At 39.5% G+C, this 19081-nt stretch overlaps 1 long non-coding RNA gene across 1 annotated transcript; it reads right to left on the reverse strand.

Annotated features, from left to right (window-relative positions):
• Window positions 1–1962: 1962 nt before the first annotated feature.
• On the reverse strand, window positions 1963–18857 carry LOC135558505 (uncharacterized). The gene is made up of 3 exons (XR_010458368.1): window positions 18476–18857; window positions 5497–5608; window positions 1963–2982 (listed from the first exon to the last, which is right to left on the reverse strand). It is a non-coding gene; the product is annotated as an uncharacterized LOC135558505 (long non-coding RNA).
• Between the last annotated feature and the right edge of the window lie 224 nt (window positions 18858–19081).

Consider the following 19081-nt stretch of genomic DNA (forward strand, 5'->3'; position numbering starts at 1 on the left):
GGAATCCAACCCCTCACTGACCACGTGTCCTGAGATGTCTGCAGCCACAGGTCGTTTATGATCATCGTACATCACACTGCATTAATGTGGGAACAGGATGCACAGCCAAGTCTTCATACTGTTTAAAAGGAAGGAAGGGTTTGTAGTTCTACTCCGTTCAGTAAGATACGTATTAGGGACTATAGGCTGCAGATGTCTACTGGTGTGAGAGGGCAGAAGGTCAATACCTTAGACAGGTCCTAGTGGTAATAGAGTTCATGTAAACATGAGACCACCAGAATGTTTCATTAGTGATGAATTTATTCCAGCCTATGTTTATCTTATAGCCCAAACACATTTGCGGAAAGACAGGGAATTTATCGTCACATCCCTAAGTGTCTCTTTCCCCCAGTTAGACAAAAATACTAGAGAACGAGGGGGAAGCCAGGGACCACTGACGTGCAATTCCATTAAATTAGACACGTAAAAAAAGACACTTTGCACGCACACACAACCTGGGAAACGCCTGTGGTGGTATTTTAAAACATATGCATGTATGTTATCGTATTCACCTATTTTCTGTTATTTTGTTTTGCTTGCTCAGAGTTCACAAAATACAAACCATAACTTAAATTAACAATAATTCATGTTCAAATGAGTAATTACCTGTAAATGATTCACTTTATTTAGTACACATACTGAACATAAAAAGGCCAATACTTTTCTGAGGGAATTCATTAATGCTATCTACAATTCCGCATCACCAATGTCTTTTTATGAAACCAACTCCTAGTCTGCCTGCCCACCTGCACTCTTCCCCACCTGTGGCACTTCAGGATATCACTTATTATAGTGTTTTGGAATTAGCAACAATATTCTTTACCTCTTATCCCAGATGTTCATCCTCAACACCCTCCTCTCTCATTGGCTTGTTAAAAGCAATGTGAAGCCGTGCTTAAGCAGTGTGTTGCACCTACACCGACGATCCTACATGAAACATCTGCCACTTGACTGATTCCTGAATCAAATTGGCCATAGCAACAGAACGAGCTGGGGCTTTTAAAAGAGCCATTTTGTCCTAATACATGTCCCATTACCGGATGGCCATTCATCAAATGAACCCTGCCTCCAGAAGAGAAACCTGGCAGGGACCTCCTGAATAGTGCCACAGTGCTCTCTCTGCTTTCTCACTGTCTCCAGTCAGGACACACTCGGCATGTCCGCTATGGCACCACTGTTTACCTCTGGGGTATACAGACAGACGTAGGCCAGCCGGACAGGCAGAGCCTCAGGCCATGGCTGCCAACCTGGGTGAGAACAGGAGACCCAGGCTGCTGCCTCACAGAATATGGAGGGGTTTTTCCTATTTTCCTGTATAATATGTTGTAAACATTCCCTTGGGGAAAATAAAGTTGCAAGTTGTAAGATTACTAAAATAGATTAAAATGACAAGTGAAATAAAGAGCAGCAGTATTCCCTGTTGTTACTGTATGGATATAATATGTGATCGTGGTTGCTTTTCTCTTCTCTCACAGAGACCCAAGTGTAGCCATAAACTCAGTGGTGGACAGACACACAGATTTTCTGGGTCACTAAGGTCCACTGTGGAAAATAATACAAATATAAACACACTGTCTCTCTCACACACATTCAAAAAACACAAATCTATGTTTTTTTACAGGACTCAAAAAAATAAACACTTTTCCCAAGTCTTTAATTATAATAAACTGTGGAGAACCTGATTACTTAATAATATGGTGATAAACACAACTATCAATCAAACCGCCTGACAGCCCTTAGAATTCAGGAGAGACTGTCCAAAATAAGAGCTGCCGACTCTCTCATTGTGGCAGTGTGTGTGTGTGTGTGTGTGTGTGTGTGTGTGTGTGTGTGTGTGTGTGTGTGTGTGTGTGAGGTGGAGACACTAGTCAGTGATGATGTTCTCCTCTCCAATATAAGGATGAAAGAAAGTAACGGAGGATGAATTGTCAGCTCAAAGCACATATTTATTTACAGAGTAAAACTAACAAGGGCACTTGCTCAAAAACAACAATTGTGCAATCACACAAGCCCACGGTGTGGAAGGCTACAGCGTGATGGTAGGCCAGGACATTGTATTTTAATCACAGGCGTTGGCCACAGTTCCATACTCATTCCAGTTTTAAGTTCAAGATAAAAAACAATGTATTTGGGAGTGCAGCGATTTCTCCTCTAAAGCGTATAATATAATCTGTATCTGGGAGAGTCAGAAATGTATTGCAATAGATTTTTATTACACAGAAAAATCACATCATTTATGATTGTTGCATGAGACAGAGAAAGGAAATGACTTAATCTCTCCTAATTTCATTGGGCATAGCAAAAAACTGGAACGACTGCAACACAGCAGAAAATTATGACAAAAATAATACATGTTCGGACTATTAGCAACATATTACACAGTGATAGCAAAAACAAGCTGTACCTACATACTACAGTACACAGATCATTTCACTCAATGAGTGAACCAAACTATGAATCAGACTTCAATTACAGAATTACACTAGTAATCTCATATCTTATGTTTTCATACAGTGCGCTATATTGTAGACTTACTCCCTGTTTTGGCTGATCTATAGCTAGTCTCCCTACAGTAGTGAATAGGTTAAATAAACCCAGTGTAATGGTACAAGAGGTCAGTCACAGTGAGATGAATCAGGGCTCTGCTCTAATACTGCTGCTATTCTCTCTCACTTTGACACTTTTAGAAGACCGTGCCTTATTTCCTTCCTTGCGTGACTCCAGAAGGTAAACACACTGCTGGAGTGACTCATTACAATTCCTCACGTCGATGACCTGATACAAACGCAGGCCGGGGTCAGGGGTCAACTAGGAGGATTATGAGACGTTACAAGGTACAGTATGTCTCTCCCCCCCAAGTCGTGTTCTGGGCCCTGACACCCTCTGTTCTCCGAGGAATTCATGGCTTCCTGTGGCCAAACCCGCATGCCTGCCCACTCCAGCCTACACAGAGAGAGAGGAAAACAGAACATTAGAAAAAAAGACATTTGAGATGATGGATCACCCTCTTCGCCAGGCCACTTCGGTGAAACAGACAGAATGCTGTCCTGATGAGCGTGTATCTCTTTTCTGCCCAGAGCCCCGGGGCCTGACGAGAGAGAGGGAGCAGCCGGAGGCGAGGTGGGGCGTCTCTGGGCTCGGGTTCGACCGTCTGCGTGGCGTAAATGAGCTTCATCCTGTTTCATGTAGTGGTGAATTGATTTACGAGTAGTGAAAAGCCTGTTTACCACCGCCTGCCAAGTTGCCTTTTCAGGCGATTGGCACTTTTGTAAAAAGGGATCTGGGAGAAAGGCCTGATCAGCACTTTGCCCTCTGCTAAGCCCAGTGTTAGAGGGAGAGGGGGTGGAGTTGGTAGTGGAGGGGTCGTAGTGTTGGGGGGGGGGGGCAACTTCCCTTCAAAGGCCCCTATCTGAAAAAGGGCCAAACACAATCTAGCATCAATCTCTGTGCTGTCACCCTGCACTCTGCTGCCTTTCCAGCACCATTGTTATAGAGCAGACCAACGGAAAGAGGCCGGGAGCAGGTGGAAATAAAAAGCCCTTTCACGACTGGAGGAGAAAGATTCCTCCTGAGATCCTCACGACATTTACACAAGTCCCAGGGAGCAGGGACTGGCTGTCCACGCTAGTCTGGATACACACACACCGATTCATAGGTCTGGACAAACACACACACACTGACAGATATACTTGTACTGTCCAATTTCAGCAGCAAAACCTGTCTGCTTCACACTTTTCAACACCGTCTGGTCTACTGCTCTCAACCAAAGTATTCATCACTTACTGTTGCAGGGTGTTGCTTAGTATCACGTGTAACTAAGTAAAGTTATATTTCAGACCTTCAGTTAACAGGATATACTCAGAATCATTCTGACATGCCTGTGCTGTGCCAAAATATTTACCACATTGTCTTTGCTGTGGTGAAAGGGTCTTTTAGAATGTATGTAGGATACCCCACACTGCTGCACAGATTCTTGCAGCTCTTTCAGTAGCAGTGGTCTAAGAGCTCCCAGTCTTCCACGTGGTCTCAGTGACCTCTCTGGAGACCTTGACAGTATATACTGTTTATTCCTCACAGATACAGTGGAAGGCACTTTGTTGTGGGCAGAAATTAGAGACTGGGAAGTCCTCTTCATGAAAGTAGTGGTATAACACTCATCCAAACCCAGCCAGCCAGCCAGTCCAGACTGCATTACTTCACTCAGGGTAAATTAAAGATGTACATTTTAGCAGAATGTGTCTCTCCCCCTGACTCCCCTTTTCTGACTCAAACATCCCAATGCATCCATCTCACCTCAACTCTCTGCCTTTCTTGCGTATCCACCTCTCTTCTGTTCCAGCTTCACCCTCCTCTCCCCTACCGCATCTCTCCCCTCCAATCGGGATCATGGGCTCAGGCCTGGTGGGATTCCTGTCATATGATGCCAGTGAAGTGTGATGCTTCTCTGGGACCCCCCTCTGTTCAGGAAATGCTCTTGGCCTTTTCCCCACCCTAGCCTTCCGCTGTGTTACCATTCCAAAGCATTCCTAACTGATTCCGACCACTGATGGGCCATGGGTTCCCACAGACAAGGAGGATCTGCTCCCCAACTCAAACAGTGGAGTGGAGGCAGGGGTATCATGTTATGGGCTGCCAAGCCTGTTTATGGCAGGCAGAATAGCGAGGCCTAAGCTTCTCAATAGACAATTACCATCCCCACTTAGCCCACACTCCACAAACCACCTCCACATAGTTTCAATTTGTGGTTTGTATGTAGGTTGGTTCTGCTCTCAGGGCGGATTAAATATAGCCAGGGACCGTTTCAGAGGAAAACCGTAAGGGACTGACTTGGATTCGGAACTTGCATTGCGGAACGACGTCTCCCATTGTTGTGCACTGTTTGGGAATTCTTAATTGCTTTTTCCGAAGCGGCTCGCCACAGGAAAATCCCCCTTCAGAACGGGAGAGAGAGAGATGGTGGTCTGTGAGTAAACACGCATATAAACATGCATCATATAAACCTGCTTACGCTCCAATCAAAGTCCCATCAGCAACTATCAAAGCCTCTGTAACTAACCTGTATCAGAGCTGGCTGTGGTCTGACTTCCCTCCCTCTCTCTGTTATGTCCTACTCTGACCGTTTCTTCTGATTGAGTTCTCCCTGTTGATATATTCCCTGGCATCTGAAACAAACTGCCCTGGACTGGCCCTGTGTTGTGTGTGAGGCTGAGGGAAGGGAGACACCGATGGAGGTGGCACACACAGTGACATTACCCATTCACTCTCTGCCCTGTGTGGGGCAGGCTGGAAGGCCTCCAGCAGCAATATAGTATAGAACAGAGTAGAAGCATGCAGTGTAGAACAGTGCAGGACTAAGCAGGGCGGTGGTGAGAGGGGAAAATTGCCATCTCATAGCGGTTTCTCTGGTATTCCGCTGGAGGAGAGATTACAGCCATACTCAATCTTTTCAATCCGTACCTCTCAATTATCATTAGCACTGTCTGACAGACGCAATCCCCGGTGGAGGTCTGGTCGTCATAGGAACTGTTGCCATCACTGGAAAACCCTCTCTCTCATCCATCACACAGGGCTGAAATGGGAAAAAGAAGACTTGTATTGGTTATATGAGCAAACTTTCATTAAACTGTACATGATATAGATATGATAAGAAGCAGGGTTGTGAATTATTAAAAGAAACAATAACATAAAAATAAAAAGGAACACCTGATCATTAAGTAGGTCTATTGAAATTCAATCCATATTTCAAATGTACTGAAATTCCATTTCATTTCAAGCTTTTATCAGGAGTTAGGTTGTATAATTTGCTTTCATTTAAATGAACTAGTATAGGATAAGGGACGCTTGATAAATCCCAGTGTCGTTTCATACAGTCAAACTGTTCTGTGGTTCATCAAAGACATTAAAGAAAGGTGTATATTACATTAGCTTGAGGGCTATTGAGGATTATTATAATTTAGTTCAATGACTATGTGCTTTTAGACTGATTTTAAATGACCAAAATGGTCTGTTATAGTGGATGAGTCAGAAGAGATGCAGCTCTGGTAGAAAACATGGGCATCAATAGGGGGTTATAGCTGAGAGGTAATCAGACATTAGGCAGCACTCTGGTTTGGTTCAGCGCTATTTAGCTCTAGGAATGGCACACTAAGTTAATAATAGTGTGCAGAAAATGATTGTCAGATGTCTCACTGTTAAACGATCTTGATTAAAGCATGCAGCTACTGTCCTGACTTGGCAATATTGTAAGGAAGACATAAGTAGAAAATAAACATTTGAAAAAATATATGAAAAATGTTAAACATCAATAGGGACTATTGTACTTTAATTACTTGAGCGACTATATTCAGGTATAGTTTCCAGATCGAGAAACTGGAGATAAGCAAGAATTGACAAAAGCACTTGAAAATAAGTGCAATAATATACAAAACCCTGCCACAATGAAAACAAAATCCACAAACACAAAAATGAAACATTTCTGGTGTTTTTCTTTTTGCTTATCATAATGAGCCTCAAAAAGGACTAAATTGTTGTTTTAGCGACCATTTTCTTCCTTATGATAAATACATATTTGTTGTTTGTCTTCTTTTGCCCTATAAACATGCTGTCAGTCTGTTGCTAAAACGTCAATCGCAGATATTTGACATGTTAGAACATTTTCCTTCTCGCAATGACCACATTTGGACAGTTTTGAAAACTTCTGGAACTGCCAACTCTTCAACACTCGTGTCATTCAGTCATGTCAAATAATGTTGTGGTAGTGAAACCGAGCTTGTGTGATCACAAAATAAGCCAGAAGGAATTTTACATATGCCTTTATTCATATTTTTGATCCCTGAAAGCCGTATTTCCCTCTGAATATACGGCTGTCAAAAATTATTCAAAGTTCAGAGAACATGAGCACTATGTTACGAATAAAATACGCAGTTGTAGCCTACTGAAATGAATAAGTGGAGCAGCTTTCGGATTGACAATACCTCAGGGACGGTTGAGTGAGGGTTGTTGTTTGGTTGGAGCGCCAAGCTTTCCTGGGAAGCTCGGTGTTCTGACACAGCACCATCGCTGCGCACACAAAATGACTCATCACTGTATTTGAGGTTTGCGGGTTCCCTATATTTAAGGATAACAATACAGAGTCTATTGTAGTTTAACAAGCATAAAAAGGAAATAAATTACCAGTTTCAAATTAACCAAAACATTAAGGATATAAACAAACTGTGCGACTGAGTTCCAGGGGGTATTTAGAGAACGCATCGGGTGGTATATATTCATGTAGCCTATTTTTTTTTTTTTAATGTAAGAGTTCTTATTTTGGTTTTGGTTTCTGTGTGATAATTAATCGAAATCCGTTTAATATTCTCTCTCATATTGATAATCATACGAATTGGCCTACCTAACCCACTCACACAAAACATAGGCTATAAACAAATACAGTTAACATGATTAGCTATCAATGTCGTGCAGAACAAACAATGTTAACCAGCTATAAAAAGATTATTCACTTCTCATTATCATGCAGGTTAACCTGCAATGAATGGGAATTATTGTATGTTTGATAAGATGTAATGTGACCTTGCATATTTAATTATCGCATTATAAATAGTTAGCTTTCCAAGAGACACTTCAAATGAATGCAGTTGAAACGGCGAAATATACCTTGATAAGGGAAATGTCAGCACTGAACAGCGCATGAGGGCGAATGAGTGTCCAAAATTAAATCCACAATCCAATGTCTCTCAATCATCAACAACAAATAATCATGTCTACCGAATATAAAGGCCACAAATACTGAATGAATGCATTTTCCATCTCTCGAATACTGCAGTTTCAATTACATTTTGTCTTCTAAAACCGGTCATACATTCTCCATTTTATGGGTCTGATCATAAAAACGATCAGTTAATTAAAGGCCCATTATTCCAAGTTAATTATAATTCATGTCAGTAGCCTCAGTCAATGGTTCAAATAAATTGACAAATAGAGATTTCATATAAATCTGTAAATGCAAGATTTTTCAATAGGAGAATTTGCCCACACACCGAACACACAATGCAGTGCAACATGAGATTCCTGTTTTAGTTCGAGACACGAATGATCAATGGACATGTCACACGCTGTAGTAGGCCACCATGGAGAATCCTCGTCTTGGACACTTTTTGCATGTGAAGCCTTCTAAACAAAGAGATGGAGAGCAAGGCGAGGTGATAGGAATATGACTGAAGTGTGTCAGGCACGAGATTAATATGTGCCCAAGAGCGAAAATTGACCATTGAACTGAAAGGGTCTGTTGTGTGCCATGTGCTTATTGCCTCCCTAATTCGAATCAGAAAAAGTTACTGTTACTGAACCAGCAACAGCTTACTGTGGGATGCATTGCAAATAAAATAGGTCCTGCTCATAGGCTAAATGGCAAGCGTATCAGCAACGATATCTGAATACCTTTTATCACCGACAACTTCACTAAGAAGATAATGCTATGGAATTAACAGAAAGCTGAAATGGCCTGAAACATCCCACCCTCCACACCACGTTATTTCAAAGTGGAAATGATGGTAATTTATCGTTGAGATGTTGATCAATGAGATTTCAACTTTATTCACCCCCTCAAAAAGACAGAAGTTGGTTGATTTCCTAATGTGTTATCACTATGCTTTAATCCATCTAAAAGCACAACCAAATGAATGAAAACAAAACAATGAATGATTTATTATTTAGTTGTCATCGAAATGTCGAGAGTTTGGGGCTATAAGGTTATATGTTCAGTAATATGACACAACGATAGATAATTGGCTTTAAAGTTCTAAAACCTCATTGGTTTGAATGGTGTCAGCAATTTTTTTTAAATCTAGTATTCTTTTGTGCTTAACAACATGAATTGGGGGTATTTAGAGTACTATACAGGTAGAGAACATTGAACACTAACAAGGCTGTGACAATAATTACATTTAGACGAAAATGCAGATAGAACCTCATCTTCCCAGCTCTCCATGTGTTATCACTGCACTTTCAACCACTTAAAAGCACAACAGTTCAAATGGGAATACAATGTCAGCTTTTTTGTACTTATACAACTGCTTCAATCATTATCAATGTGCTTCATCTAATAGCACAACCGAATGAGCTGGATTGTATTTGTATTACATTAAAAGTACATAGTGCAAGTGATCGATGCTGTTTCAGATTTTGCACAGATATTTATATTGTGAAGATCTCCACAGAGCTGGGATCTTGAACATGCATATGCTTTCTATGATTACATAATGAGACTTTTATAGTTACAGTAACCTCAAAATGTGGCCATGGATGTGTTACTAATTTTAAGGTTGAATAAAAACTGCTACATTAGTTTGTAAGATGGCCTCCATTTTAGGCTATTTACTATATTACACAAGTCATATTGAATTGTGTTAGGTTGGCAAGCAACCAAATATCAACATTTATAGGAGACATATCTAATGCTGGGATAGTTTCAACTGAGACACTGGCTTAATCATATTCTTTCACTTTATTTTTGGTTTAGTTGGAGATGTGAATTCAACATATATTTGCTAACAAGTTAATATGCTATTTACTGTATTGTAAAAGTGATGTTGAATTGTGTTTGGTTGTCAACACAACCAAATGTCAACATTTGAAGGATATGTATATTTTGTGCCACTGACTTAGTCTGACTAATTCCAGTTTGTCTACAAATTAATAATTATATGTTAGATTCATGTCTCCATCAGAACCACAAATCTAAGTTAAAGAATGGGACTAAATCAAATCAAACTTTAAATGCACTTTAATTAAAACAGTTTGATTTAGCCCTATTCTTTAACTTAGTTTTTTGGTTGAAATGGAGAAGTGAATCCAACATATTCATTATTAACTTCAAGATTAAATTTGATATCAACCAAAGCTTGAAATCCTAGGCCTATTTATTGTCTATTTTTAGTTGAACCCTGTGTTGAATTGAAACAATACCTGTTGATGACTTCACAAATGCTATATAGGCCTAAATAGTCTCATTGATGATGTATGACTTATAGAGTATGGTTACATTTTATTTGCTCCAATTACCCTTCAGAATGACTTTAATAGCAACAGTTTATATATTTCGTTAATATATATCTCAATAGTCATTATTACTATAGCACATTGGTAGTAGTCAGTGGAAAATATCAAAGCTAAGCTGTGCTTGGTTAAAACACTGGATGGGAGATCTAATAGATAGCTGTAGACAGATCAACTCTCCTGTAGGAGGTGCTGCCCAGCCTATTGTTTTTTTTCTGATAGTGGATATAATGTTGAAGATTTGATGTTATTTCAAAAGGTAGAAATTCAACATATTTTACAGAAGGTTTGTCTATGTTGAAAATTGGTTACCATGATGACAATTATGGTAACCCGTACCCCCTGTATAGAGCCTCCTCATTGTTATGATCGTGTTACTTTTGATTCTTTTTTACTTTAGTTTATTTGGTAAATATTTGTTTAATTCTTCTTGAACTGCACTGTTGGTTAATTAAGGGGTTGTAAGTAAGCATTTCAAGGTAAGGTCTACCCTTCTTGTATTCGATACATGTGACATAAAGTTGATTTGAATTCTGTGGTTGAAATTTCACTCTCAAATCAACTGTTTATGTTCAATGACTTTTTGCAAATCCAATGTATTTTTCCAGGTAGATTCAACGTCATAATATGTTGACAAATGACTTTGAAACAAAGTTGAATCAACCAGTTTGTGCCCAGTGGGATATGGTGAATTCGTTTTCTTCATGATAGATGTCTGCGCGTCCTGTTGTAGCCTATATACCGTGGGTAGTGTCCTCGGTATCGTGGGACACTGGAGTTACAGCGCCAAAAGGACTCCCCTCTCCCTCGCCTTCACTCACACCCGCGCGCGTCTTGGAGGTCCAGCAGCGAGATCTTGCCAAGTAAATTAAAAAGTCGTAGAACGCGATTCTATAGTGCTGTTGATTGCATGAAAGGGTGGGGCCCCTCAACTATACCGTTCAGATCAATGTAGGCCCAATGAGCGCAATCAGCGGTCTGCTAGCAATCCAGTCCTTTCTCATTCACATAAACACCACTTGAACAAAAATATACACGGCCACCTACCGCGCCAGAGAAAGTGATGAGGGGGGTGCACACACCTCGACATTATACTGTTTTCAATTAAAACGACAACGCTAGATGGCCTAAGCGACGCATGAGACAGAGATATCTAGTTTCAGACCATTGGAAATGGAAATCTGCAGTAATATATATACTGATGATGCATTGTTCCGAAAATAGCCAAGAGTGTAAAAAGGAATCAACACTGTTTGTGTTATTGGGACAGTGACAGGTGAAATGTCCCCCAAAATTGCTTAAAATTCAACTTTATTACATTCATGTGTATATTTTATATTGTCTATTGTCCATTAAAGTAGATCAGAATATTACTGAAATGACAAATTGTTGTTGATATTACAACGATTTTCTTAAATTTGGCTAGTCATAAAACAAAGGGGGGAAAACAAATGAGCATACCTTTGCTGAGTTCGTTGTTGGATTTCAAATGGTACATTAACAAATAGGCTACACATGTGGGCACGGAAAGTGTGAATGAGTATTTTCATTGTAATGTATCAAGATATCTGCAATTGTTCTTAAAAAACGAAATACTTATAGGCCTTGGCCAAATGATGCATTGTATAATGATTGTTCCCAGCACATGCCTATTAAAACAAAGACAACATTTTTAATTGTTGAACTGTTTTCCATACAGTGCATTACAGCAACATAATGTGCATGTTATAAGTACCCTCTACGTATCCTTCTGGAATTGTACACGGGATGCTCGGATGCTCCATTATGTGCATCTTTTGTCAAAATATTGTCATAGAGAGGACCTTGTTACCATGTTTCCCTTTAACTACTTCTTAAGAAATATATCAAATGTAAAAATAGGACAAAAGTATATATACCCATAGGCCTACATATTTTGACAATATGGATAGCCAGGTTTAAAACATGTATTTGCCTTGGCATTCTCACACGAAGCCCTGAGTTGCATAACATGCACAATGTGCGTTTTATTATAAATATTACAAATATGTGTATAATATCTTGTAAGATATAATATGTTGGTTTCAGGATTTCAGAAAACAAATTTTACCAAACTATTCTTTCCGTTGTTGTTCAAATTGAGATACTGTATTCATTTAATAACCTTTATTTACTCATAACTATTTTGAGAATGATATATCTACATTTAGCAGCACCTTCAGAAAGTACTCACACATTCCCTTGTTCCAGTTTGTTGTGTTACAGTCTGAATTTAAAATGGATTAAATATAGATTTTTTTGTTTTGTTACTGGCCTACACACACACACACACACACACACACACACACACACACACACACACACACACACACACACACACACACACACACACACACACACACACACACACAACCCCATAACATCAAAGTGGAATTATGTTTTGGAAGTTTTTGGAAATTAACTAAACATGAAAAGCTGAATTGTCTTGATTTGATTCAAAACCCTTTGTTTTGGCAAGCCTAAATAAAGTTCATCAGTAAAAATGTGCTTAATAAGTTGCATGGACTCTGTGTGTAATAATAGTGTGTCACAAGATTTTGACTACCTCATCGCTGCACCCCACAGATCTATAAGGTCCCTCAGTCAAGCAGTGAATTCAAAACACAGTTTCAACTACAAAGACCAGGGAGGTTTTCCAATGACTTACAAAGAAGGGCACCTTTTGGTATATGGGTAAAAAACATGGTGAAGTTAATAATTGCACGTTGGATGGTGTATTAATACACCCAGTCACTACAAAGACACAGGTGTCCTTCCTAACTCAGTTGCCGGAGAGGAAGGAAACCGCTCAGGGATTTCACCATGAGGCCAATGGTGACTTTAAAACAGTTATATAGTTTTATGGCTCTGACAGGAGAAAACTGAGGATGGATCAACAACATTGTAGTTATTTTACAATACCAACCTAAATGACCAAGTGAAAAGAAGGAAGCCTGTACAGAATAAAAATATTCCAAAAGATGCACCCTATTTGCCACAAGGCACTAAACTAATACTGCAAAAAATGTGGCTAAGCAATTGAACTTTATGTCTGGAATACAGTGCTACGTTTAGGGAAAATCTAATACAACACTGAGTACCACTCTCCATATTTGCAAGCATAGTGATGGCAGGATCATGTTATGGGTATGGTTGTCATCATTAAGGGACTGGGCAGTTTTTCAGGATAACAAAAAACAGAATGGAGCTAAGCATTGGAAAATAACCTAAAACACAAATCTACACTGGAGTTGCTTACCAAGACAGTGAATGTTCCTGAGTGGCAAAGGAACAGTCTTGATATAGGGTTTTTCTTTATTTTGACTATTTTCTACATTGTTGAATAACAGTAAAACTTTAGACACACCTACTCATTCAAGGGTTTTTCTTTATTTGTACTATATTTCTACATTGTAGAATAATGGTGAAGACATCAAAACTATGAAATAACACATACGGAATCATATAGTAACAAATAGATTAAAATAGAGACTCTTCAAAGTAGCCACCCTTTGCCTTGATGACAGCTTTGCACACTCTTGGCATTCTCAGGTAGTCACCTGGAAAGCATTTCAATTAACAGGTGTGCCTTGTTAAAAGTGAATTTGTGGAATGTTGTTCCTTCTTAATGTGTTTGAGCCAATCAATCAGTTGTGTTGTGACAAGGTAGGGGTGGTATACAGACGATAGCCCTATTTGGTAAAAGACCAAGTCCATATTATGGCAAGAACAGCTCAAATAAGCAAAGAGAAATTACACACCATCATTACTTGAAGACATGAAGGGCAGTCAATTTGGAACATTACAAGTGCAGACGCAAAAACCATCAAGCGCCATGATGAAACTGGCTCTCACGAGGACCGCCAAAGGAAAGGAAGATCCAGAGTTACCTCTGCTGCAGATACATTAATTAGAGTTAACAGCACCTCAGATTGCAGCCCAAATAAATTATTCACAGAGTTCAAGTAACAGACACATCTCAACATCAACTGTTCAGAGGAGACTGTGTGAATCAGGCCTTCATGGTTGAATTCCTGCAAGGAAACAACTACTAAAGGAGAGTGATGGAGTGCTGCATCAGATGACCTGGCCTCCACAATCACCTGACCTCAACCCAATTGAGATGGTTTGGGATGAGCTGGACCGCAGGGTGAAGGAAAAGCAGCCAAAAAGTGCTCAGCATATGTGGGAACTCCTTCAAGACTGTTGAAAAGCATTCCAGGTAAAGCTGTTTGAGAGAATGCCAAGAGTGGGCAAAGCTGTCAAGGCAAAGGGTGGCTACTTTGAAGAATCAAAAATATATTTTGATTTGTTTAACACTTATTGGGTTATTACATGAGTTTTGATGTCTTCACTATTTACAATGTAGAAAATAGTAGTTTTTTTTAAACACAAAAAAACTTGAATGAGTAGGTGTCCAAAACTGACTGGTACTATATAACTATATATTTTATACAAATGGTAGAATATTTCTTCCACTTTGACAGAGTATTTTGTGTAGATTGTTTACAAAAAAATTACAATTACATACATTTTAATCTAACTTCGTAATAACAAAATGTGGAAAAAGTCAAGGGGTGTAAATACTTTCTGAAGGCACTGTAATGACATTTGCATAGTACTAGCATCATGGGCTTTACATTAGGTTATTTTGTGTGATTACGTTGTTTAATTGACCAAGATGCAAGAGCCCATAGCCCAGAAATGGGTCAAATAAGAGAAAGAACAGAATTGCAAAGCGTAATTGATATTCTGCAGTAGATCATTGAATAATATTTAGGCATGGCACAACTATACACATTTTTTTTAAGCATTATCCTATATTTAGCATCAAAACAAATTCATCTCTTGACTTTTAGAAAATGCTTTACTAAGTAAACAAAGCATAATTCCAAATCATGCAGTCAAGGTTCTCTTCTAATATCCTGAGGCAGGCAAAGAAGTGACTTCAAGTGCATCCAGATCCAATGAACTAGCGGCTCTAAGGTGCAGTTATACATTTGATCGATCAATCTGTCACATAGCTCTCCAAACAACTCTGCTGCAGCCTTTTGGTGACCCTCCCCGTCTCCCCTCCAACACTGAAGCGGGTAACACACTGATTTCTCAGTGTCAAGACCATCATTTCAGTTTCTAAACAAACTCAGGACTAATTTTGTTTATCAATTATATATTCCCAAATGGCCTATAAGACTAATTACAACAGTAGTTTGTTAAATGTCCAGTTCCCTACACAGTTTTTTTTTAAAAGGTCCCTTGATCAAAAACAATTAATTTATGTTCTGTAGTTTCGTTTTCCCATCACCAAGTTTTCTGAATGGTAATGGCAGCTGCAAAAAAACTAAAAATAAAGATTAAATACATAATCTTTATATCTAACAAAATATTGTTATCAGATTTGGCATTCAATGGTTGTGGTGGGTAAAACAGTGTGTGACATGCTGAGGTTTCTCTCACAGCATTGTCGAGGAATCACCTCACAGTCATATTAACTAAAGAAAGTAGCAGTTCTAATGTATAATTGGGTGAGTCTTGGACAAGCTATGATACTTTATATCATATAGCCTAAGGCTAATTCAAGGTTTAGGCTGAATTACAATCTCCCTAGCAGTGAATGCAAGACAAATAAGACTCCGAGTGTATCACTGTACAGTGCACAGCTTCAGCAGTATGCCTATCACCGTTGATTGAAATGTCCAGGCACAGAGTGTTGTAGTTGTACAACAAAAGTTGCTAAAAATAAAGGCCATGTGTTTCAAATGTGTGTTTGGGTAGGTGCATGCTTATAAGACGAGGATCTTGGGATGGTATATCCTCGTCTTCGCTGAGATCTGTTGCAAAAGGGATATATCTAATGTATATAATCTATATTCATGGTCATTTCAACATACAGACAAAAATTCAATACCACCTTCAATAATGTAATGCATCATTACATCCATGTAAAAGAAAAAAGAAAATAGGCCTTTGGGTCAAATTTCGTCGATTGGATAACAATCAGACCATTTGGAGAGGCTTTCTGTTGAGACACGCATACATGCTGGGCTGGCCGAATGATGTGGAATTCCTCCACCTAAGTGGTCGAACATTCCTGAGGATGCAACGCTGTCAAATATTTCATTCGAGGACGTCATGGAAAAAGTACATGAAATAAACTAGGAGGGGCAAGTGGGAAATGGTGACCTCGGATTGCCGTAAAATGACGCCAAACACAATCCTGCAACAGTGACATTATCAGAGTAAATCTATACCATCAGAGTTAACCCTTTCCTCAATATGTCCATGTAACATTTAGGCTGCCTAACATGGGTAAGGCGGTAAAGCATGTTAACTAAGAAACATATATTCCATAGAAGATAAATATGGCCAAAATGACTTCAGCCAATGTTAGTTATGCAATGTACTATGGAAATAAATCAATAGAATTTAGAGGACACCATAACCCGTTTAAAACCACAGTAACAATCATTTGACTGACGGAAAATCGTCTATAATATCAACTGAGAGTCCAGAGGGACCCTTAATAATTATGCGAAGCTGTCAACAGCTTTTTGCGGAGGGGTTTAACAATGCGCCACTCATCGGCGCGTCCCCCTTCAAAGATCAATGGAGAAACTCGCGTCCCACTAGTTTGGGTAAACATTTAGGGATCGATTAGCCGTGGACATTAGTTTTTCAAAGTGTATGTCAAATACGAGTGGCGGGGTTAAAGTGTGTGAGGGGGCCATTCGGCATGGGGACGGGCACGACGTGTTGAAACAAGGCGTGATTCTCGGAATGAAGTCATCAACCGTAATTAAATGCAGGGGGAAAGAGAGAATGCAAGCTCGCCTGCCCTCTCTCTCTGCGCGCTGGGTGGTCCGCTCCCCTGATAAATGCGTGGGCCTCATTCCAAGCGAGCGCCCTGTGTAGGGACTGGTTAAAACAATACTACTACCTATATACATTTCTTTACTTAGGTTTCAAACTCAGCCGCAACAGCAAATCCCACCCTTGTACCTCTCGCATGGCCCGTGTAGTTGACAACGGAGATTTGTATATTTTCTTATTTGCTTTACCCTTTGGCAAAAACGTCACAAAGGAGCCAAGCCAACAACGGCATTTACGGGTTTTTGTTGGAACACAGGCTGTCCTTCAAATACATGTAGGCCTGTACAGCTTCAGAACATCATCTTACGGTTTAATAAATAAATCATGTCATTTTGATGTGGCCTTAGTTTGATCAAATGAGTAGGCCTAAATAGCCTACAATATCCTCCTGTGGATGCATATTTGTAGTACCACTACATTTATTTGTAGAATATAATTCCAAAGACATAAAAAATCTTAGTCAAGAAAAAACAGTAGCCAGTATAGCCTACTTTATGACCCCCAAAATGTATTATGACATTTTGTATTTACAATTTGCCAAAGTATCTGTGACTGATTTGCGTTATTGCATATCCAATATGTGCATTAATTACAATATTGTAAAAGCAAATAATAAAATTGTCTAACAACCCGGTTAACCAAAACAGCAGAACCACCGCGAGCCATCCCGGAGAGTGAACCCGCGTACCAGGAGCGCCTGAGTGAGGGTTGAGGGGCTGAGAGCTTGTGCGCTCTCCGGGGAACAATGAACAGTCTACTATCAACAGATTTAGTCTATGGACCGGCGGCTCTCCACTACACACATACATATATCCTAGCGGTTCAAGACTTAAATTAATAACCAGAAACTGGTCACATTTAGAATGGTGGATGAGGTACAATGAAGCGCTTGAAGACCTAGTGTAAAAAGTGCTTCTCAAAAACAATACATTTTCTGAATGTACTTATTTTCTTATTCTAATTTTCCAAACGATAAGCCTGAAAATTATGAGCCTAAGACAGGTCTTTGTTAATAAGGAATGCGCTTCGAACTTTTCAAAAAGGAAAATAAAGTAGACCTATGTGCTACATCGCTTAATAACTTTGTAACTCAGATGATATTTGTTACTATTTTCTGTGACACTATAGTCTGCCCACCACATTACAATCAATTTTTATTTTATCTCTATTTAAATAGGCACGTCAGTTTAAAAAAAAAATCGTATTTTCGATGACGGCCTAGGAACAGTGGGTTAACTGCCTTGTTCAGGGGCAGAATGACAGATTTTTACCTTGTCAGCTCGGGGATTCGATCTTGCATCCTTTCAACAAGTCCAACGCTCTAACCACTAGGCTACCTGTCGAAATGACTAATGAGACCATCATATGGCGTCCTATCTAATTCGCACTTCTAACTGCACAACAGGTCTAGTAAATCTCGATTGGAACTAAATTGAGAAGGCCCGCAGCCATATCGCTGTCTTGTTTTAACTGACAAAAGTTGAAAGTGACTTACCTTGATTCGAGCACCATTCTGAGGAGAGAGTGTTTGGTGGGCGTCGATCTAAAGTCCTCAGCCGAGTTCCAGTGCTCAATGTTCGGCTGGGCTCAGAGTTCTTTCCCTCAGTTCTCCTGTGTGAACATAATAATTATACATGATTGAAATCTCTTTCTGCATTTACGTTAAAGTCCTATCCATACACAAGGAGCTGTCTAAAACGGACATAATGCATCAGATTGAGTATGAGCTGATCTAGCGGGGCTTTTTGCTTGATTTTTTATTTAAAGAAGGCCAGGGAAAATGTTTACATTTTGCTGTATAAACATCCTGCCCATGTTCCTGTCTATCTTTTAAAGAAATCAGCTGCGTGGTCTTGGAATATGGGCATTTTCTTTCAAATAAGCGTATTTTAAGCAACATTTTAAACATACTTCACACTTTAATAAGTCCAAGTCAGTGAAATGTGCTATGCTGAGGTTGACCTGCTGTATCTGACAAGTGGAAAACCAGTTTTATATATCACGGTGGTTGTGCATACAAGCTTAGTAAAAACATACATTTTCAAAAACACTGTTTAAGTAATATTGTCGTTGCGGAAATAAAGACGATTCAACTTTGCAA

Source organism: Oncorhynchus masou, chromosome 2, assembly GCF_036934945.1.
Source record: "Oncorhynchus masou masou isolate Uvic2021 chromosome 2, UVic_Omas_1.1, whole genome shotgun sequence".
Lineage (NCBI taxonomy): Eukaryota > Metazoa > Chordata > Actinopteri > Salmoniformes > Salmonidae > Oncorhynchus > Oncorhynchus masou.